This window comes from Pinus tabuliformis, chromosome Q, assembly GCF_031772625.1.
Source record: "Pinus tabuliformis cultivar Carrire ecotype Pingquan chromosome Q, CPIR1, whole genome shotgun sequence".
In the NCBI taxonomy this organism is placed as follows: Eukaryota; Viridiplantae; Streptophyta; class Pinopsida; order Pinales; family Pinaceae; genus Pinus; species Pinus tabuliformis.
The window spans coordinates 1,007,028,639-1,007,053,778 of NC_142296.1; the positions used below are offsets into that span (position 1 = coordinate 1,007,028,639).

At 35.4% G+C, this 25,140-nt stretch overlaps 1 pseudogene; it reads left to right on the forward strand.

Annotated features, from left to right (window-relative positions):
• Nucleotides 1-1,100: 1,100 nt before the first annotated feature.
• LOC149222893 (cysteine-rich receptor-like protein kinase 7) lies at nucleotides 1,101-25,140 on the forward strand (annotated as a pseudogene).

A 25,140-nucleotide genomic window follows, 5' to 3' on the forward strand; every position in this document is an offset into this window, starting at 1 on the left:
CACTGTTACAAAACCATATTCAAGCATAGTCACAAGCGTTGTAATATATACACAGGGTCATTATGGGATTTCCTCCTTATTCACAGATACACGGACAAATCCTTCGGATAACCATACATACAGACAGATCATATACAAACTCTCAACTAATATAAACTCAGAAGATATAAAACTTCTATTTGCTAATTAAAATTTGTATATACATAAACTCAATGGCCTGATTTACATTCAGTTGGCCTTTCTTGTTTCAATGCCCGTAGGCTCACAATCCAACCCTCTTGTCTGCTAACTCTCTCACTAATTCTCTCTTTGAAGCCTCCGAGGCTTACAAATTATACACAAAAGGATTCTGTTAACCAATTTTGGTTCAGATCCTGAATAATTTTACTTGAATCCTAAATATCCTAATTTAATCCCTAAAATCATGAAACTAACTCCTAGTTCCTCTAACTCACGCACTATTCTTGAAATCTCTCTTAACTAGAAGATTTCATTACAATATCCTCACTATTATACAACCCTCATAAAAACATAGGAAAATAAATAATTAATCACTTTTTAGGGAGTCAGGTCCCTTGAAACACAAGACCCTATACTTATTAAAATGCAATGCTTTTTTGAGCTGCTCCTGCATTAAATTCCAACGCTACTTGCCAGTTTGAAACACGGAGAACCATATGACATGCGCTGGTTTACAGATTTAATTTTAAGTACAGTTTACGAGCCCACCCAAACCAATCCCCCGCCTCGTTCTTCCAGGAGGAATCAGCTCTGTACACATTGAATTCAATGTCAATTTTATACATACAAGATACCGAATTGTGCGTGGAAGTTTATCTTTCAAGTTTTGATGATGTCGAAATAATACTTTCAGGGTAACAATTCCAGTAAAATGTCCTACTTCAGGGTTTCTGTTATTGAAAGGAAGCCTTTACTTACCTTTTCCAAGCAACTTCGTCCATTTTGCTGGTAATTCCCAATCCCAATCGCTTCCAGATCATTGCTTCTTGTGTCTCTGTGATCTAACTCTATCAATTTTACAGCGGCATGCATCCCATATTCATCAGAAACCTTTACATACCTTTGCCAGTTCGAAGATCATGAAAATATACTTTAATACTTACAAACGGGTGACTATTATCTTCCATTTGTTCGGGTTATTATTCATTCTCAATTTTCCTTCTGTTATATTAGTCGAGCGGTCATATAAATGCAATAATGCTTCTACTTACTCTACTGGAAGTACATTTTCCAACAATTTGGATATGCTAATGGGTGGTCTCGCAAAGAAAGCACCTCAAACAGGGTTCAACACTTCTTTCTATGGCAAAAGTCCTAATAGAATCTATGGCCTCCTCCAGTGCCAAGGTAACGTATCCAAACAAGACTATTCAATCTGTTCACAAGAAGCAAACGATAGTGTTATACAACGCTGCGGAAATGACGTCGGCAGTCAAGTATGGATGGTTAACTGCTTCCTGCGATATGAGAAATTCGACTTCATTTCAAAGCTAGACACCGACGGGAAATATTTGGTGAATGTAAATGACATTACTAGTAATGTAAAAAGTTTTAGGAGCACCACTTCAGATCTCCTTTCCAATCTTTCTGATCAAGCTTATGCTCTTGCAAACAAGGGATTCGCTGAAGGAACAGCTGAGGATTCTTCTCTTGGAACCATTTATGGTCTGGTTCAGTGTTGGAGAGATATATCCATCAAGGACTGCAAATCTTGTTTGCAATTGGCAAGGTCTAACCTCTACCAATGTTGTTCTATTAAGCAAGGAGCTCAAGCTTATTTGGGAAGCTGCACGGCCCATTATGAAATATACCCCTTTTATACCCCTTTTTTGACACTCCTAGTGGAGGGAATAGCACTAGTCCATCTCCACCTCCACCTCCGTCCGCCTCCTCCAGGCAAACCCTCCCACAGTAGCTGCCCACGCTCCTTCGGCTAATGGAACTTCACCCACCACATCAAGTAATCTCTCTCTCTACTACTTCTACTTTTATCATTCGCTGCTCTTCAGTTTTATACAAATTGATTGCCAATTTCAATTTTTGTAAATAACATATTGCATGATCTACTCCACAGAAGGTTCTTCTTCAAAAACTTTACCCATCATATTGGGGATCGTGGGAGGCGTGGTTCTAGCTTTAATGGTCTGTTTGTTTGCCATGTGGGGGAGATTGAAGTTTGCCATTTCACCCAAGCAAATAACCCATGCAAAGAATGAAGGTAGAATCTGCACTTTGGGCCTCTGTTTCGCATGGCCAAACTTATGTTATCTCATCAAATTATATTCTCATTCACCTTTTTTTGGTCTACAAACACATGAGAATGATCCCGAATCGACGCTACTCAAGCAGGAGCAAATTGTCTTCACCTTAGAAGCTCTCGCAGAAGCAACGGATAATTTTGATGAAAACAAGAAGCTTGGAGAGGGAGGGTTTGGCCCTATATACGAGGTATGTATGCACCTATTATTATTATTATTAGCATATGAAATTGCATGACTTAACGAAGACGAAGAGGGTTTTTCCCATAGGTTGTTGATAGGGTTAATTCTTTCAGGGAATAACCAGAGACGGAAAGGAAATAGCAGTGAAAAAGTTATCTGTAAGATCTGGACAGGAAAACGAGAGTTTATGAATGAAGTGAAGCTTGTAGCCAATGTTCAACACCGAAATCTGGTAAAGCTGCTTGGGTGTTGTGCCGAGGGACCAGAAAGGTTGCTTGTCTACGATTATTTTAGGAACAAGAGTCTTGACACCTTTCTGTTTGGTAAGTCACTTTGGACATTTTTCGGTTAAGAGAAAGATGATAAATCTTTTATACATTTAATCGGATTGATTATTTAAAATCTTTCAAAGTCTGTATTCTTGAAATACAAATACAAATCCAGAGAAGAAGGGGCATCTTGATTGGCAAAAACGCTATAACATCATAATGGGTATAGCGCGTGGCCTTCTTTATCTTCACGAGGATTCACAGTTGCGAATTATTCATAGAGACATTAAAGCCAACAATATTTTGCTGGATGAGGGATTGAATCCGAAGATTGCAGACTTTGGGTTAGCAAGACTCTTTCCTGAAGACGAGTCCCATATCCAAACAAGAGTTGCAGGGACATAGTAGGAATATTTCCCTTTACCCTTCCCTAATAAAATTTATGAACAGTTCACTTTTATGCAATCGTGGGATTTAGGCACATAAAACGCCCTACTTACTTGAAGAATTTTGGTTGGAATATGCAGCGGTTACATGGCGCCAGAGTATGCAATGCAGGGGCAATTATCTGTAAAGGTTGATGTCTATAGTTTTGGAGTGCTGGCCCTTGAGATTGTAAGTGCAAGGAAAAATAGTGATGCCAATCTTCCCGATGAAATGCAAAGCCTATTAGAATGGGTAAGATTTCATTTCACGAATGTATTTTCTATATGAGCAACAGTGGTTGGAGATAATGGACATGCTAAGTGAGTAGGCCTTTGCCTTGGATATTTGTGATGCAGGCATGGAGATTATACAAGCGAGGGTGTCTTCTAGATATGATAGATTCCACATTGACCGAAACATGCAGGCAGGAGCAAGCTTTAAGATGCATTCAGGTTGGGCTTCTATGTACCCAAGCAGATGCACGCCTCCGTCCAATTATGTCTAATGTTATCTTGATGATCTCCAGCGCTTCTGTGACATTAGCAAATCCAACGAAGCCCGCATTTGTAAAAAGTAGCGACAGCAGCCGCGGAGGATCCCTCTGCCACCGTACCATATGTGTCGCCTGCCTCTCCACAGAATCCTTTGGTTCCTTTCCTAAATGACGTCACCATTAGTGAATTGGAGGCTAGGTAGGCACAAAATCTTCACGGTCCATTCACCATTAGTGATTTGGAGGCTAGGTAGGCAGAAAATATTCACGGTCCATTCTAAATAAAGCGGGTTTCAGACTGGCCTTCGACATTCGTGATTTTCGCGGAGGCATTTATTGATTAGAGCCATGCTAGTAGCTTCTTTCAAGCCCGAACAATTCCAAAGTACATTAAATCAGTGATGCATAATAGCTGGTAGTTATTAGAAAGTAATTTTACTCAAAATTTTATCATTACCGTACCATTCAGTATATTTGAAGGGTTATTTGGGAATCTGGGATTTTGGTCGAATGCCGCTTTCTGACAAATTTGAAGAATTTCGTACGGTATTCATGCTGTCAACCATTTGTGAGGCACTGAAGTCTATTTCGTGGCAATGTTATAGTCTCTTAGGCAAGTGCACTATGGTTATGTTTTGTTAATTTATTAACAAAATTAAGCCGGCCTCCATTGTAGTATTATTGTACTCTTGTTTTTCTTTTACTTCATAAAATATGATAACCGTATTGTATCTTACTGTATAAATATTTCTACGTTTTATTAGAAAGTGTTTCCAGTTATAATGCTCTAACTGCTCTGAGTAGTGAATGTGATTTTTTTTTTTAACATATTTGGATATTTTCCAGATATCTTAATAAATTTTATTAATATGTGGAGTATTTTTATGAAATAAAGCGGACGACTACTCAACCTCGAAGGTTGGGCTTATGCCAAAAAAAAAAAACCAATAGCTCCGTAACAAAAGTGAAAGTGAAACTTCAAATTATGCTAAAGTATGCCACTTTATAAATTTTTTGTTTTCTATAATTTATATTTATTAAATAATTATGTATAAAATACTTTTATAAAAAATTATAAAAATAAATTTATATATAAAATAAATAGTTAAGTTTCTTAATTTTTTAATTAAAAATTCATTTTTAGTTAGTTTCTTATAAATATATTAAAAAGTAATTTTATGGAACTTCCGTTCTCCTCCACTATTCAACCTTATGATTTTAGATTGGTCTAGGAGTCTTTGCCTTCCTCATTTCTCCTGGTGGTTTAGGAGTAACTATTTCATAAACAATAAATAAAAAAGCTAACTAAATTAAATTACATTACAATGAGGTCATGTGATGTACTCAGGGAGTTTGGAGTTTGGATTATTTTTTTGGAATAATCTCTAGTTCTTCTTAGCACTACAAACAAAATCAAAATTTTAGAGGTCAAAATATATTTGTAGTTAAATTACATTACAATGAGGTCATGTGATGTACTCAGGGAGCTTGGAGCTTGGATTATTTTTTTGGAATAATCTCTAGTTCTTTTTAGCCCTACAAACAAAATCAAAATTTTAGAGGTCAAAATATATTTGTTTGTATTCAATATTATGAAGGAGGGAAGAAAATTGTAAAATATGGAATAACTAATTTGTGGGTGTTATTAAAAATTGATGGGTTCATTATAAGTAAAAAAAAAAAAAAAAAAAAATTGTTACAACTTAAAAAACATCTTAAAATAGATCACATGATATATGGAAAATATAGGGTCTAGGTATAGATGGTGTTAATTACATATTAACAAGATAAAATAGGTTGTGAGGATACAAACCAACAATGCTATGGAAATGTAATAATGTTGAATTCAATTTTTTGTATTGAATGGTGTGGTAAATAAGATAAACTAGATATTTTTAACTTCAAAGAAAATATACTATTTATTGCCTTCATTTTAGTAAAGTTCAATTTTATCAAGGTTCATGTATTGGTATGAGAGGTTTTGGAAGACGTTTTAAACTAGTGTTAATGAAAGAGGTATTTATTAGCATTTAATAGTAAATAATTGTGTGATCAAAATTTGAGCAAGCCCATATGTGAGAAAGAAATAATACTCTTCCTTCAAGTAATCGATATTTGGTATCCTTATGTCATTGGGAGACACTTTAAAATCAAGATGGACATCAATGTTTGAAATATTTCCTAAAACTAAGTCTCTCATCATTAGAACAATACAAGTTAAGTTAAGAAGTAAAGATAAATTTAGCCCCTCAAATACCCTTATTGCAACTAAGTTGTACAATGTAAAAAAAAAAAATTCATTCTCATAAAATAGATTTCAAAAGTTGCAATCTAATTGTTCTACATTTTCTTTCTAGACAAACGAACATTGTAGGAAAGAATCAATTTTTTAGATGAAAGATTTTGTTAAAGTCTCTCCAGACAAACAAGAATGTAGGAAAGAAGCAATTTTACTTTTCAAATATATTTTATTTAACTACAATAAGGGATTAAGTACATCAGAGTGAGCAGCATAAGTTCATAAAAACCAAATATTCCAGTGATTAAATAATAGAGAGTAAAGTAGCATACTTACCTTAATTAGAATTATGAAATCTTGTTTTATTGGTAAATCTAAACTTAAAGTAGAGAGATATAGAATATTTTATATTGAACTATAATTCTTTAATTTTATAATGATTTACAATTATTTTATTTTGTTAAATGTTGATATTTTAAATTTTCTTATATTAATTTTACATATTTTTCATTTAAATCTTTTTCTTTTTATCCAAGCTCTCCAATATTATTTCAATGAAAATGAGACCTAAATAATATTTACTTTTAGTTTACTTTTTTAGGTTGATGGAAATATTATAGAGTATCATTTGAAATTGTTACTCAAACTAGGAATTTGATGGGTGAGAAATGTTATCTCAAGTCAAGAGTAAGGTTTGTGTGGACTTATAAGCCCCCTTACACATCCCAAGTTGGATGGTAGACTCACAATGGGTTGTATGGACTTATGAAGCTCCTTTACAGATCCCAAGTTGGATGGTAGACTCACAATGAATATTTCATAGATCCCATCTAATAAGGGATCCACCATCAATCATATACATTATTATAAATCTTAGCTTATAAATTTTATCCCCAAATAAATCATAATTACTATTGTTAGACACTAGACACACTATTAGATTTTCTTGTCCATTAAAAAAAATTATCAATATTTATTTCACTCTATCTCAACTTCACTCCACCATTTCCATTTTTATAGAATATTATTTATATTCTTCTTTAACTTTTTATTTAAAATATTTAAAAAATATATTTTATTTATTTTTAAAAATTCAACTTTGTTTTCACATATTCTTTCTTCACATTTTCTCATTTTCGCCTTACCTTTCCCCAGTTAAATATATGTTAGTTATTGTATTTTTTCTTTTTTGTTATATTGTTTTATATTAAAAAACAATTTACTTAGGTTATATTGATTTTGTTTTTAGCCTAAAATAATTGGTTTTCAATTAGTTCTAAAAAAATTTAAATAGATTTTATAAAGTGTATTGAATTTTTCAAAAAAAAAAATATTAAACTTAAAATTTTGAAAATTAAAAATAAAGTTTGAATTTTTTAAATTTAAATTTCTATTTTTCCATTAGTTTATATAGATGTAGTGCCTAATTTTATTTATAGTACACATATCAATGCCAATATTTATGACCAAATTTCAATCAAATCTCATGAGTTGTGAATATTTGTTTGACATATTATTATTAAAATATTTTATAATTAAAATGTCATTAACAACTTTTTTTGATATTCACATGTTATCATTAAACTATTTTATAGTTAAAATGAATTAGTTTACTCTTTTTTGTCAAATTGTTTTCTTTACAAGTCAATTTGAAAGAGACGTGTAACTCTTATGTTCACATATAGTTTACATATAATATCAAAAGAATATTTCAATATTTATCAAAAATAAATTATTTCAATATCAACCAATTAAATTGGACAATTTTTACCAAACACAAGATTTAACAATTTTCACCAAATTAATGAAACTAGCACAACTAAATTAATAAAATAATTGATATGTGAAAATGAACATCATATTCCACTTATAATAATACCAATTAGCATATTAAATATATTAAATAATATATATGTATAAAATAAAAATTTAGAAATATGTTTTTTCCTAAAAGAATTTAAAAAAACTTTAAACTAACATTTAATAAACCACTGCTTAAACACACCATTTAATGACACAACAATATTATTTATTTTTCGATTCATTGTTATTCTACCTTCATCATTGTTATTCTACCTCCATATACATTTATTCAGTTATGTCAATAATATTTATATATATTTATTTTTTTAATTTTAATCTTTTATATTAATGTTTTTTTATGGTACAAGGCTTGTCTAATTTTTTTGTAAGCTTGGCAGGACCACATCTTTATCATATCCAATACATCACCCCATTGGAGCTGTGAATTGAATCATATCCAATATATCACCCCATTGGGGCCAGGAATTGAATGGATGACTTCACATTAACTAGAGCCTTAACAAAGTACCTAATCACAATCTATCCAAGACTTATGGACATCTAACTTTAAAATATATATTTAATAATAATATTTAAACTATCATACCATTTCATTAATTGGTGTTTTGGAAATATATTATTTTATTGATCCGTTAATGAGAAAGGTATTACAGACTTTATGTGGAGTTGCTTATGTTACTTAGTGCAATGGATCGAAAAGGTTGCAAATAACATAAACACATAAGCAAATTGAAAACACATTCAAACACATCAACACAACAAAATTTAATAAAGGAGTTCACCAGACTTCCTAGCTACATCTCCTAGTCCTTTAGCTTCCAGTGCTGACCTCTTTATTTTGTCTTCAAAATGTTGTTATAGGTATGAGCTCAAAAACAGAGACTCAAATGAGAAAATGGACCTCACCATTGCGTTCAGCTCGAAATTTCGAGTCAAACAAGTATAAAATTGACCATATTTGGTCACTATGACCTCCAAACCCCCTGGAATGATCCAAAATCGCCTTTGTCCCTGCAAAACCACTCTCTGCTGACAAAAACCACCTTGGCCTGCTCAAAACTGCCTCGGTCTGTGCGCTGGTGGTATGGCGGGTTCGGCACCTGCAACTGTTTAAATAAAATTATGGTGGCTTGGTTAACCAAGTCCCACCCTTGACATGTTGGTTAGCCCGAATGTTTGAAGTCGTTGGTATATAAGGTTGGAGGTCGGCGGGTCGAAACCCTCGCCCAACACTCCTGCCGTTTTACATTGGATATACATAGATATTCGCACTATATGATAAGGTTTCAGGCTATATGGTTCTGCTTGTTGCTTGTTATATGGTTTGTTTGGTTCATATATGGTATATGGTTACCATCGCCCATTGCATGTGGGATATTACATTAATAAACTTAAGGGTTCTGGTGGTCGTGGGGTTGACCCCGACTGTCAGCCCTTTTTTCCAGTGACCCAAATCCCGCACACCATAAATATAACCTAATCACTTCCATTAACAAGACTCGTGACAGCCCAACCGATGACCTAGTTCCGACGAAGACTTAGCCATTTCGGGAGGTCAGGGGTTCGATCCTCCCTGATCCCAAAAATTTTTGAAATAAGGCCACATTGGACAAAATTCGGGCTGCCACGTGTCAACACCAGATTGGCCCATATAAACCAATCACACCACAACATGTCACCTCCTCTGCTGATGTCATCTAGGACAAGTGGTGTATTCTCGAGATGACACGTGTCCTGCTGACATCATCCAGTTGACCGTTGACTGTTGACCTTTGACTTTTTGCCCTAATTTTTTATAAACTTTGATTGGCTTTAACTTCTTCATCTGGACTCGGATTTGAGCGTCGTTCACACCATTGGAATTGTATCGATGAGAACTTCGACTTGATCCTACTTTAATTTGCATTTGAATAGTTTGATAGGGAGGCAAAACTAGATCCATTTTGGATCACTCCTCCCCACTCGAAGCTTTTGGACCACCAAAAGTTGGTTTTAGTTGTCGAGTAAGTGAGGATAAAGTTACCTCACTTTTCTAATCCCAATCCATCATGCTTTACTTGGATTTGTACCGTTGAGTCCAACTCAAAGATACTCAACATTTCCCCGTCGTGAAGTCCGTATCCTTCTGATAAGAACTGTGTCCTCCTGTAGCTCATTGAGATACTCGGGAAAAAGATTTTCAATGGAAGGTAGCTCACCTTGCTCTTCGGGATCTTCAATCAATGAATGCTCATACAATCGCAAGTTTTCAACATTTACGATGGAATAGATTTGAATATAAGCTGGTAGATCTAGGAGGAAAGCATTTTCACCAATTTTGTCAAGTATTTTGAAAGGACCATATCTAATTGGTTTCAACTTCTTACCTTCCCCTTGCAGTCTTTCTTTGCTAATGTACAACTAGACTTGATCACCAACTTGAAACTATGCTCAATTCGATGCTTGTCATGCCACGCCTTATACTTTTCTTGGCTTCTTTCCAACTATTCCTGTACTACTTGGTGAATTTCCTGGATTTGTTCAATGAACTTGGTTGCTTTGTCCACATCATTGTTTCCATCAACTGTTATGTCTTTACCAAAGACAAAATCCAAGGGAGACTTTGGTATAAAACCAAAAAAAATCTCAAAAGGAGATCTTTGAGTAGAATAATGTTTTGCATGGTTGTAAGCATGCTGCACATAACACAAATTCTCATCCCAAAGTTTGGGATGCTTACTGCAATATCCTCGAAGCAACTGTATCACTGTCCTATTGACCACTTCTGTCTGACCATCTGTTTGCAGATGAAATGTCGTGCTCTTCTTTAACTTTGTGTCCATTAACTCCCATAGACTTGACCAAAATTTCCTGACAAATCGAGAATGTCGATCGGATACAATAGAAGTGGGCAACCCAAAATGAACCCATACATTTTGAAAGAACAACTTTGCAATTTGTTCAGCTATGACCTATTTATTACATGGTGTCAAAATACACATCTTATTGAACCTATCCACAACTACATACAAATAATCATGACTCTTTCTAGACTTTGGCAATCCCCCAACAAAACCCATGGATACACTTTCGCAAGGATGAGAAGGAATTGGAAGTGGAGTATACAAGCCTAATTTTCTATTACATGGCTTGCTTGTAGCACACATAGTACATCCTTCAATATATCTAGAAGTTGTCTCATTCATTCGTGACCAATAGCAGAATCTTTGTAATTGTGCAACTGTTTTACTTACACAAAAATGACCTGATATGTGAGAAGTATGTGCTTCTCAAATTATCTTAACTCTTTCAGTTTGTGGAATGCATAACTTTCCCAAATGATATAAGAGTTTGTCGTTTATGAAATAATCCAATTCTTCTATCTGCTTGCCATGACTTAAAGTTGCATATACATCCTTAAAATTTGTGTCTTGAGCATATTGTTTAATGTAACTTTCATGAATTACTGAATTATGCTTAAGTATTATAGATGCATTTATAATTGGTCTTGATAACATGTCTGCAATCTTATTATGTATGCCCTTCTTATATCTAATAACAAGATGAAATTGTTGTAGAAAACCCATCCACCGATAGTGTCATGATCGTTGCAATTTAGTTTGTGAGTGTAAATATTGAAGTGGTTGATGATCTGTGTGTATGATTGTTTCTTTACCCATTATGTAATGTTTCCACTTTTTAACACTCTGAAATAATGCATATAATTCTTTATCATATGTAGGATAGTTAACTACTACTGATGTGAATGTCTCAGAATGAAAGCATATAGGCTTTTTGTGCTGCATCAACACTGCCCCCATGGCATATTCACTTGCATCTGTCTCAATCTCAAATGGATGCTGAAGATCTGGCAGTGCTAGTACTGGTGTTGTACTGATCCTTTCTTTCAATGTGTCGAAGGCTTTTTGTTGTTTGCCTCCCCACTGAAACACCTGTTTCACACTTGTAAAAGCATGTAAAGGAGCTGCAATCAAAGAAAAGTTAGCAATAAACTTTCTCCAATATTGTGTTGCCCCTAAGAAACTTCTAACTTCTGTAGAAGTATTGGGCTTAGGCCAATTTACAATGACTTCGACCTTAGAGGGAGCTGTCTTCAATTCACCACCCCCTACAATATAACCAAAATAATTCAAAGACGTTCTGCCAAATTCACATTTTGACAGTTTTACATAAAAAAAATCTCTTTTCAAAACATCTAAAACCTGCTTTACATGCTTTACATGTTCATCACATGTTTTACTGAAAACAAGAATATCATCTAAATAGACTATTACAAAATCATCAATGAATGGTCTAAATACATCATTCATGACTCGCATGAATGTAGTTGGAGCGTTAGTTAAGTCAAAAGGCATAACCATCCATTCATAGAGTCCTTGCTTTGTTTTGAAAGCAGTGTTCCATACATCCTGTTCTGCAACTCTGATCTGATGGTAGCCGCTTTGCAAGTCCAATTTAGAGAAGTAAACTACATCTTTTAACTGGTCTAACAAATCATCAATATGAGGAAGAGGATAACAATTATTTATTGTGATTTTATTTAATGCTCTAAAATCAATGCAAATTCTCCACGAACCGTCTTTCTTTCGCACTAACACAATAGGTGATCTGCACGGTGATGTGCTTAGTCGAATAAACCCTTGATCGAGCAACTCCTATACCTGCTTCTTTATTTCTGCATTCTCTAGAGCTGATAACATGTACATTCCAATGTTAGGTAGTGGAGAATCTTGCTGCAAATAAATCTCATGTTCTATCTCTCGCTTGGGTGGAAGCCCTTTAGGCTCTTGAAACAAAATATCATAATCAGAAACAACTTTAACTAGATTTTCTTTCTGTTTAGGATTACAACCTTGGAAAGCATCGGATTTATCAATATCCTTTGATTTTACAATCATAAGTAAAAATTGTTTACTTGAATTTACAATTCTTTTCATCTGTCCTAAATTTATGAGAGAGAAGTTATCTTTGAGTTTATGAGCCCTTACAATATATTCAATTCCATCCTTAGTGAGTTGATACTTATTTTCAGTTCAATAGAAGATAGCATTTCTATCGTACAAGTATGGACTTCCTATTATAATTCCACATATGTCCAATGGGACTATGTCTAACTCAACCGCATCTAAAAACTTTGACCCAATAGCAAAACGAATTTTACATTGTTTCCTAACTTGTAGCTTAGTTTTATCACACACCCAACCTAATGGATATGGATTTTTATGAGGTTTTGCTTCTAGACCCAACTTCTTTACAATTGGTTCAGAAATCAAATTAACTTGTGACCCACTATCAAATAAAGTATCAATTTTAGTATGCTTGGAAATGACTCTAATGTGAAATAGCTCATTTCTTTTCCTCTCATCATTATCATTATCAACATAATGCGAGGAAGTACTTGTAGATCCTTTAGAATATTTACCTTTTATACCTGTAGCTGTAACCATTGTCTCGTCACCTAAATCTAATCCCAAGTCCTTTTGAATAGCAACAACATTCTTCTACTCCTTACTCCCAAACTTCTTAGGATTCAATTCTGGATGCAATGACCAACAGTGTGCCTCATCGTGACCTTTCTTCTTACAATGAGTGCATGAAGGCTTATCTTTCTTGACAGTGTTTGTTTTCTTCTCCTTCCATTTAAGTTTCTTCTTGCCTTTATTCTTGCTTTCAATAGGTTTGGATGATTTCCCAACATCTTGGGTTACATTTTTACCTCTAGCTTCTAGATGAGTTGCTTGAACCGATACATCATCTAAGCTAGTTGGATTAAACATAAGTATGGTATGCCTCAAATAACTATGAAGACCACCTATGTATTTCAACAATGTCTCTAGTGAGTCCAATGATATGCCTAATGTTAAAGCTCTCTTATGGAATTCCTGAGTATAACTTTGAACACTTTGACTGTTTTATTGACGTATTGTTTTCCAACTCATCATTTCTTGTTGCATATAAGCCAAAGGATAAAATTGCTTTTTAATAGCAGAAACAAATTCATTCCAAGTTGAAATGATTTTACCATGCTTTTGGAGATCTGTTTGTGTCTTGCCTTCCCACCATACAAGTGTGGTTCCTCCAAGTCGAAGGCTAGAAAGCTAGATCTTATTCCTTTCTGAAACAACTTTCTGCACCCTGCAATACACTTCAATTTGTCTTATCCAATTATCAAGCTTTTCAGCGTTAAGTTCTCCATCATAAATTGGCAAATCAAATTTTACATCTAATTTGATCAAAGATGACTTCTTTTTTTTCTTCTTAGAAGGACTAGATTTATGAGAAGAAGAGGATGATGATGACGATGATGGTGATGGTGATGATGGAGGATACGGTGGAGGAAGCATTCCTCCCTTTCCCTTATCTTCTTGATCTTTAGTGGATGAAGTGCCTTCATCTTTGTTCTTCTTAAACTCGTGATACATCTGTTCCACCATTGCACGTATCGTCATGAAACTATCCAAGAATTGAGATTCTGACCCAAGTGGAGTTTCATCCGCCATCCTTCTTTGTGAAAAGACCCTTCCAATCTCTGGATTTGCCTCAGCAAGTTCACCTTCACCTCGTCCGAGCCTCAACCTAGTAAGCATTCAAATCTTCACACAAACTTGCCAAACCTTAAAAACCTTGAGCTCTAATACCACTTGATTTGTTAATGAAAAAGGTATTACAGACTTTATGTGAAGTTTCTTATGTTACTTAGTGCAATGGATAGAAAATGTTGCAAATAACATAAACACATAAGCAAATTGAAAACACATTCAAAAACATCGACACAACAAAATTTAATAAAGGAGTTCACCAGACTTCCTGGCTACATCCCCTAGTCCTTTAGCTTCCAGTGTTGACCTCTTTATTTTGTCTTCAAAACGTTGTTATAGGTATGAGCTTAAAAACAGAGACTCAAATGAGAAAATGGACCTCGCCATTGCGTTCAACTTGAAATTTCGAGTCAAACAAGTATAAACCTAACCATATTTGGTCACTATGAAATAAAATTATGGTGGCTTTGTTAACCAAGTCCCACCCTTGACATGTTGGTTAGCCCGAATGTTTGAAGTTGTTGGTATATAAGGTTGGAGGTCGGCGGGTTGAAACCCCTGCCTGACACTTCCGCCATTTTACATTGGATATACATATATATTCACACTATATGATAAGGTTTCGGGCTATATGGTTTCGCTTGCCATTGCTTGTCATATGGTTTATTTGGTTCATATATGGTATATGGTTAACACCGCCTGTTGTAGTGGGATACTACATTAATAAACTTAAGGGTTCCAGCGGTCGTGGGGTTGACTTCGGCCATCGGCCCTTTTTTCCGGCGACCCAAATCCCACACACCATAAATATAACCTAATCACTTCTTTTAAGAAGACCTGCAGTAGCCCAACCGGTGAGCTAGTTCTGGCAAAGACTTAGCCATTCTAGGAGGTCAGGGGTTCGATCCTCCCTGATCCCCAAAATTTTGGAAATAAGGCCACATTGGGCAAAATCCAAGCTGCCACGTGTCAACATCGGATTGGCCCATATCAACCAATCACACCGCGACACGTCACTTTCTCTGTTGATGTCATACAGGACAAGTGGTGTATTCCCGAGACAACAGTGTCCTGTTGACTTCATCTAGTTGACCGTTGACCATTGACCTTTGACTTTTTTACTTTTTTCCCTAATTTTCATAAACTTTCACTGGCTTTAACTTCTTCATCCGAACTAGGATTTGTGCGCCCTTCACACCGTTGGAATTGTATCGATGAGCACTTTGACTTGATCCTACTTTCATATGCACTTGAAGACTTTGATATGGAGGCTAAACTAGATCCATTTTGGATCATTTATGTTTACATGCATGTCAATTTTAATTTGAAATTGAAATTTTCAAGAAATGTGAAAATTTAATTGTTACCGTGCATGTTTAGATTTTTATATTTTTATATTTTTAATTCAAGATTAATTTACACTTTGCTATGAATTACTTTTTACATAAGAAGCAGTGCCAAAAAACGGCTACATAGTAGCTATTCCTGCCACTTAGTTTAAACATAGCTAAATTACAGTAAAAATATTGAATTCAAATTAGTGTTAAGGTTTAGAATTCCATCAAAATTTTAATGATTGGTAAAGTCCTCATCTATGCAATTAAAGAGCAAGGCCCTAATTTCAATGCTTATGTAAACATAGCTTTAAAAAAATATAATATGTTATGCTTGCATTTACATTTGAACTACATTAGTCGTCCAAATCAAAGTTGTCTATCCACGTCAAGAATTCTATATTTTATTTCTTAAAATTTGAACTAAAATATTCAATAAAAAATTCTTTTAGTATAATTATTCGCTTATAAAAATACATGGATTTTATTTTTAAAATTTTAATTTATATTTGAAAAAATTAATAATAACATTGATTTATTATTTAGTTTATAAAAATCCATATGTTTTATTTTATTAAAATTGAATTTAGATTTTAACCCAAAAAATTAATTTTATATACATTTTTTTTTTAATATAATTATTAGTGTATAAAAGGTATTGGTATAATATGAATGGAATACATTGCATTAATAAAAGGTAAAGATTGCAAAATCACAATTTACAATATATTTTGCAATAAAATGTTCAAATAGTTTACAATAAGATGTAAGAATATTTATGTTTATTTAATAACTTATATTTTTAAGGAAGTGAGGGCATTATGGGTATGGGTAATGTAAGTTAGTGTGAAACATAGTCATTTCATTTCAAAGACAAATAACATTCTAAAGATAAATAACTAATGTATTAAGCCTTAATAACTAATTAAGATTATCATTAATTTTTATAATTCGTAGACACAACACTTCGTTGATTCCTTACCATCGTGACCGTAGAGTCGGGAAGATAGGTGTCCTTTCTACGGACTTCTCAGTCATTGGGCACCATATGTTGTAGTCGTGCCAGAGAAATGAGATAGTGTGGGAGAGTGGGCATCTGCAACTTGTGAGTTTGAAACGCTGAGAACAAGATGACACATCTAATTTTAACTATAGTTTACGACGCTACCCAAATCCCTACTCAAATCAAAAGTCGTAGTCTATGTATATTAGACATTTTCCTTCTCTTTAATTTCTCAATTAAGATTGCCAGATGAGTGTTATCTTCCTCTTCCATATAACCTATACTAAACACATAATGAACTACGACATCTGCTAGAAGAGAGAGAGTATCTTCAATTGGTGAATTAGATTGGGGGTTATCCAAAGAGGGGGCATATTCCTTTGAATCATCAATGTTTATTGGAGAGGTTGATATAGCGTGGAATCCTTTTGAGGATGCAAATCTTTTCTTCACAGAGCTCCTGGTCAGTTTCCTTGAAGGGCCAGGGGTTTTAGTTATGACTTCCTTCTCTTCCTCAAGCACCGACTTCTTCGATTGGGTTTTCTTTACTTTAGTCTTTGAGGCCTTAATAGTCTGTGGGGTTAATAACTTCCTTTTTTGTTTGGGCTTCTCATTAGTAAATTTTCCATTCTTCCCTAATTTCTTCATTGTACCCTATCCTTTAAATGCTTTTAGAAACGCCTCCCATGTCGTCTCATTTTCTTCTAACTCTTTTTTAAATTAGAATTTCAATCAAACCGTAATGGCATACTTTACGCCCGACTTGAATTTCTTGACTCTTCTGAATTCTTTTCGACATCTTCTCTAAACTTTTCAACATAAAATAGGGGAAGTTGATCTGCTTACCCAATTCGAAATGAAGTAACAACCAAATATGGTATAGGAAGGTTAATGAATACCTCCCGTCGCAGGTAAGAAATTTTTGCAAGATTTATAATAGATGCTTCCATTTTTCTACCATCGCATTCCTTTGCAAGCCATCCTTCCAGTCCACGTTTTGGTTCTTGTCAATCACAAACCGGTGCCAGGCTCCCTTCGCGAGCTCTGTTAGGTCCCTATACTACTAGTGTAACCCCTTATTGTTATTAGTACAACCCCCTTATTATATTGTTGTGCCCATGTACTCCCCATATTGTTATTCTTGTGCCCCATAGAAGCCCACTATTGTTATTCATGTGCCCTTAGATTATTATTGTTATGTCGGCTCTGATTATATTATGACCCCTTAGACTCCTATATATAGAAAGGAGGTCTTGTTATTTCTATCATCCAAGAATTGTTCATTTGTGTAATGTAAAGGAGGTTTCCCCCTCGAAGAGGCCTATTTCTAAGGCGTTCATCTATCTTTCCTATCTTTTTGTGAGCTGGTTTCATAACATTTGGTATCAGAGTTTTGGATTCTAGGGTTTCGCTGCTCCAAACAGGTCATCGTGCAATTTGCGCTATAAATTTTTTTGTGTGATGTTTCAGATGCTAAAAAAAAAACCCATTTGGGCCGAAATCATTCTAAACCTCGGGTCCAAAATTCAGAGCTTTTCGCGCTATAATTAAATTGGCCTTTTTGCAGACTCCCGAATTACATTCCAAACAGGTGACCTGGGGAAAATCATCATAACTTCTTTTTTGAGCATCATATTGAAATTTCGTAAGAAGTTACAGAAAGAGGATGGACTATAGTTTCCTGTGTATATTTTTTAGACCCAAAGGTCAAAACAGTGACACGTGGAACTTCATACAAGTTCGCTTTTTTGAAAAGATATATAATTAGGTCATCTTGGGAGATTTTGCACAACTCTTTCTTGGATAATCTAAATTTGATCAGACTGGTGGCATCGGAAAGAGGACATAGAGGGCCAGTGCAGGTCGCGATGTCAGAACTAGAAGATCTGAAATTATAGAGTTACAGTCATTTCAATATCGAGATCCTAAAATCAAGAAAAAGCGAGATGAGGAAGTTTGATGGCAAGGATCCGGTAAATTGGATACTACAGATGGAGAAATATTTTGATCTACATGGTGTACCACTATTACAAAATGTATGTATTGCATATAATTATTTAGAACCGAATCAATTTTTATGGTATAAAGGGCTTTGTTCTCGTAAACCACTTATCACGTGGTCAATTTTCACGGAGGAAATGATAGCACATTATGAGGATACAAAGAGAAACACCTTCTTTAGCCAATTGATAAATCTCAGACAAAAGTGTTCAATGGAAAAGCACATTGAGGACTTTCAAAAATTGAATATAAGGGTAAATGATATTCCAGAGAAGCAAAGGATTGATGTCTTCATAGGGAATTTAAAGGATAACATTCAACATGAGGTTCATCTTTGGGAATCTGATTCATTGGAGAAGGCATTCAGGTTGGCAATAAAAATTGAAAGTGAAATTATGGAAACAAGGAATTCTATCCCTCACAACTATAAAGATGGAAGTGTTGTTTCTCCTAGCATTCGACAACCTACAAGGGTGACACCACAACAATTGGAAGAAAAAAGAGAAAAAGGACTTTGTTACAATTGTGATAAAAAATACATTAAAGGTCATAAGTGTGCTAAGAAGAAATTATTTTACATTGATTGTGAAGAGGAGGAAGAAAAGGATCAAGAAACATCAAAAGAAGAGGATATACACCAAGAACCAACCCCAGAGAAAGAAGTAATGAATCTGACCATATCTTGTAAATAATTGGAAAGATTTACCACTCCTCAAACTCTCAAGATAGAAAGACATATCAAGAAGAAAAAGGTTCAAGAAGTGAAAGATCACATCGAGAAAGAAGAAATGAATACGACCATATCTTGTAATGCATTGGCCGGAATTTCCACTCCTCAAACTATCAAGATAGAAGGACATATGAAGAAGAAAAATGTTCTAGAAGTAAAAGATCACATCGATCATCAAGAAATGAATCCGACCATATATTGTAATGCATTGGAAGAAATTATCACTCCTCAGACTCTCAAGATAGAAGGACATATCAAGAAGAAAAATATTCAAGCAGTGAAAGATCACATCAAGCATCAACAACAAGTTCTCCAACTTTTAAAGGATAATGCCACTTTGGCGCAGAATCGAATGAAACAACAGGCAAATCAAGATCTCAGTGTAAGGCGTTTTGATGTAGGCAATTGTGTATTTTTACGGTTGCATCTTAAGCAAGTTATTTATGAGAAGGAAATGTTGGAAATACTACATGCACTTAAGAAATGGCGACCTTACCTAATGGGAAGACACTTCAAGGTAAAAATGGATCATGATAGTCTTAAATAATTTTTAAAACAAATATTATCTTTAGAAGAATAGAAAAAATGGGTCACAAATATGTTGGGTTATGACTTTGAAATCATCTACAAAAAAGGGAAGAAAAATGTTGTTGCAGATGCACTCTCAAGAAGGGATGAGGATGTGGAAGCATTGTTTTGTGTTATTTCTATTATCCAACAAGATTGGATAAATGAAGTAAGGGATGAATGGAAGAAGGATGAAGAAGTGTCGCCATTCATTCAAAAGTTGCAGAAGATCCCAGTTCAAACAGTATTGCCAGAACTTGACAAGGAAGGAAAAATCATATTGGAACTTGGAGTAGTCACAGAAACAAGAACCCAACAACTACGAAATTGATCAATTTCAGAGTATCTTGTCAAGTGGAAGAACTTACTAGCTGAAGATTCCACATGGGAGGACAAGAATTTTATACAGAAGCATCAAGAACTACTCAAGTGTTGAGGACAACATTTTTTGAAGGAGAGGCACATGTTAGGTCCCTATACTACTAGTGTAACCCCTTATTTTTATTAGTACAACCCCCTTATTATATTGTTGTTCCCATGTAGTCCCCATATTGTTATTCTTGTGCCCCATAGAAGCCCACTATTGTTATTCATGTGCCATTAGATTATTATTGTTATGTCGGCTCTGATTATATTATGACCCCTTAGACTCCTATATATAGAAAGGATGTCTTGTCATTTGTATCATCCAAGAATTGTTCATTTGTGTAATGTAAAGGAGGTTTCCCCCTCGAAGAAGCTTATTTCTAAGGCGTTCATCTATCTTTTCTATCTTTTTGTGAGCTAGTCTCATAACAAGCTCTCTCCTTTTAAACCATTTCTCTCTTGTAGCTGCTAACCCCGTAGCTTGTGAGATGGACTATTCGGTCACCTCGAATTCCAAGGAGCCTACTCTGGCTGTGCTCCCATTGAAAGTGCGAGACAATTCAAGCATAACAGCTGAGTTATAACTATCAAATTTGAGTAGGAAGGGCAGAAATCTCGATTCATGTAACAAAGATAAATTGTCCCTATACTGGATCTTCTTCTCCAGCTCCTTTATGGACCAAGGCTCTATTCAAACAGGTGCCATAACTACTCAAAATTACACTGGTTTCTCTATGATTATGAAGAGTACCAAACAAGAAATTTCGGAATATGTCTGAGGAATTTCACGATTACCAAATTAACTACATGCTCCTATATCGGCGATCTTGAATAGCCATGCGTTCATTATTAAAATTTCAATCTTGAAAAGGCTGCAAATGTGGGCATGATCCCGATGTACATAGGGTAATGATGATTGGTAAAGGCGGCAGTCACAGGAAGGATTTTGTTATCAAAATAACACAAGGTATCATATGGTATCAGTTTGATCATTAATTATTGACAGGTTAAGGGGTGAACGTTAGATTATGAAAATATTTTGCACATATCCCCAATCACATCATGATTTCGCATAGGGTGTATAAAATACTTAGATTAAGGTAAGATTTAATATCTAAAATTCCTTTGTACTTTAAAAATGGATTTCTATTAAGTAATAATAAAAAAAAAGTCTAATCGAATGTAGAAAACATGATTGCATGTTATGATTCAAAATAATGCATCCATTTATGCTTGCAACAAGGTTCTTGTACCAACTAGAATCCCTGTTCCTAGACCATCTTCTTATTTTGAGCATGCATTTCTGTATTGGGCATGCATTCCTGGACTACAACACGCGTTCTTGTACCAACGAGTCATGTTATTCTTGCACTGAAATGCTCATTCCTGCACTAAGGAATATCATTGTTCCTGCACTGAAATACATATTCTTGCACCAAGAATTATGAGGTCCCTGCACTGAGATACGCATTCCTGCACTAGGGAACATTTTTGTTCTTTCATTTCAAAGTGTTGCAGCATATCTGAAAAAGTATTTAATAAAAATATAATATACATGCTGAATATGATAATTTTGAAAAGTTTCAAAGGAGTTTTATTCGCCAGCTCCTGGTATTATCATGCTCTTTCTGATCTGATCCATGAATTCTTTGATACTTCATCAGATCTTGCAATCACGTTCATGAGGGAAGAAAGAAGCGGGACATGGGTGAATTTTCAAAATGGGAAGGAAATCATCAGGGATTTCAAGAGTGAGACCAATCCAGGAGGGACATAGGGAGAGGGGATAGGAAAAAAATTTCTAGGGAAAAGAGGGAAAAACGAAATCGAATAGAGAAAACTTCTTTTTAAGAAAGGGATGGTCAATCTCAATAGGATAGAATATAATAATTGTAAAGGGAAATTTGTGAAAAAGGAATGAGAAGAAAGGCAAATTTTCACCTCAAATTATTCCAAATAGTGCCGAACCAAAATAACTACAGTGGGAATTGAGTATCGCTTGCATAATATTTTTCATGTCAGCTGTCCCGAACTTGGATAAGGGCTCTTTTCCTAATCATTCTTATGCACAAAGAAACTTAAAAACCTGCTTCTTCTCGATGACAGTTAACATATATGAAGATCAAGAAACATTCCCATTTTATTAAAAATCGATCCTCCTGCCAGCATGCTAGTTTTTAGGTTGATCCTTCTGTGATCATGTCAGTAAACTAATTTTCACAACCATAGGCAAAAGTTTTTTTTTTCTTTTTAATTTTTGTCATTTTTTTGGATTTTCTTTTTATTTTATTTTATTTTTGGAAAAGGAAGAATCAAATTTACAATAGGTTGGCACAACCACCTACCACCTTTAGTTTAGATTGTTCTTGTACTTGCTGGATAAAATATTCCTTTGTGAGGGGGCCAAAAATATGCTTTAAGTCGATGCCTGTTCACAAGGAATACTATTTCTCGTCCATCAATAGTTTTAAATTCTATTGCTCCATTTTCATAAACTTTAATCACTTCATAAGGTCCCATCCAACGTGTATGGAATTTTCCTTTAAAATGTTTAAATTTTGACATAAAGGAGTACCCGATCACCTGGTTGGAATTGCTTCTTTCTGATCAACTTATCATGCCACTTCCATTCTCAGTAGCTAGCTTCACCATGCATGAGATGGCTCCACCTTTTTCTTGCTCCGCTTGGTCCGCGATCAATAGGGTTTTCCGAGCCACTGTTTTAACGGGGACATCAAGGGAAGGTCATTGCTAGAAAGAAGCTCTACTCGCTAGTCATTGCCAGGAGTCATAGCCATACTGCCAGAACCGACTGATAAGGACCCTACGGGATGACACTGAACGCTACGGAACACACGTTCTCACATAGAACGAACAATAGTTCCACAGCACTTACCGCTACGGAACAATGGAATGTTCCTACATCGACTGGATGGAATGACAAAGTATTACATACGTTGATTCACCCAGAGCTTCTATTTGATCTTTATGATTGATAGATGTTGCTCTTGTGTATTTATATTGCTAGATTGGTCACACAAACTAGCCCACCCATCACACACTTTCGTCAAACCACCAGACGCAAGAGATTTAGTTCACTAAAGTTGGCACGGATAGAGAAATGACATGCTGCTGCTGGCCGGAAAGAGCGGACAGATCGGGAGGTATTAGGGGAGATACACTTTTATAATGCGGAATCTTTTGTCGTAATTCTCAATATTAGAGCATGGAACTTACTGCAGAAGTTGGAACAGAATTGAAAAACCTTATCATTTCACTATCCACGCCATCCATTTCCTAGTTTGCACCATACCCGAGGGACAGAAAAGAATACTTACCACAGCCCTTACTGGCAAACAACAGAAGAGAATAACCCTTTTAATCCTTACCTGACTCAGAGGTAATACCCCCTCACAACAAACACACAATATACTGAATGGGGCACACTGTTAGGTTAGGCACATGCTCATTGAGAATATACTTTCCGCTTGCCAAAGGTAGAAATCTTTCTTACTTACGATACATATACCTAGGGATGTGAACACCGAATGGACACAGTCATGCTTACCTGCTGCCTTCTCTCTTTTGCTTTATGCTTGCTGGCTTTTCGATTCACCCTACGAATTCTAAAAAAGATTTCCATGGAGAGACAAACGTGTTATAGTGCTTAGTAGTACGGCTCTCTAAAAACTAAACCAAGTAGTTGAAAGTGCTTTAACTTACTGCTTAAGACGGAAGGCAATTACCAGCTAGTTTCCATGGAACTCACTCAATGGAACCGTGGAACGAAGGCTAATACGGAACTTGTGGTAAGGCTTGAACTCCATGGAACTTACTCTACAGACAAAGGCAAGTAAAAAGACAGTTTCAAAGCTAGGCTAGTAGTACCACCTCTTGGCGCGGACAACCTTACTCTTTATATCGCATTTTTACGTGATACTTTAATCAATAAATTGGAATACTTGGGCCCAGACACAAAGTGTGTTTGCTTGGAATAGATCCCAGAAAACCTTTGAAATACCTGATATTGAGTTATCAATGGCCTCAGATCGAGATCGCATATCCTAGTTTACCTTTTCCCCATTTAAGTTTGATTTGCCAGACAATCTTGATTTTTCAGTTGAATACCTTGCCCCCCGGAGGGACAAGCGGCTTCGCTCCTTGGTTGTTTGGAGCAAGCAATAAGTTCGAGACAGTCCCATAGGGTAGTCCATATCCGTGTGCAACTAATAAGGCTATGGCAAGTCTATAAGGTGTGAAAGAAAGGTGCGAAGCCGCCAGAGGAGAAAAAGGAGGGGCCGGGGGGCAAGGATTTCATTGGTACGGAAATTTGGAGAAACCTTCTATTGCTAATCACATATATCACTTATAGGGCATTCCAATAATAGCCAATAGTCTTTAGTCCCCCCATTATGAAGTATACCCCTTCAATTAGTCCCTTGGCATAACAGAGTGAGTTAGGTGCACGGATGCTTTATTGGAATATATCTGACGCTGATGCTGCTGATGCTCCTCGGTCTCGATCTAGATATGTGAATGGAACATGTGCTTCAGCCACCGAATTAACTTATACATATACTACATCATCTGCTGAACCAACTGCTGCTGTAAGATCAGTTCAATTATTAAGATAAAGACGTGCTATTGCCTTTTTCACGACGTTTCTCTATGATTGGATGGATGAAATCATTTGCTTTTATTTAGGTTGAAAGGGAACCTCGCCGCTTGCTAGATTTATGGCGGGCGAAAGGAAAGGGCGGCTGCTGGCAGAAGAAACGGGTGCACGCGCTAGGAAAAGAATACAAACAAACAGCGGGATGGCTAGGAGAAGAAACAACGGGCGCGCTTACTTACGTGCTTCCTGCCTGCCTGCCTGATACCGCTTGA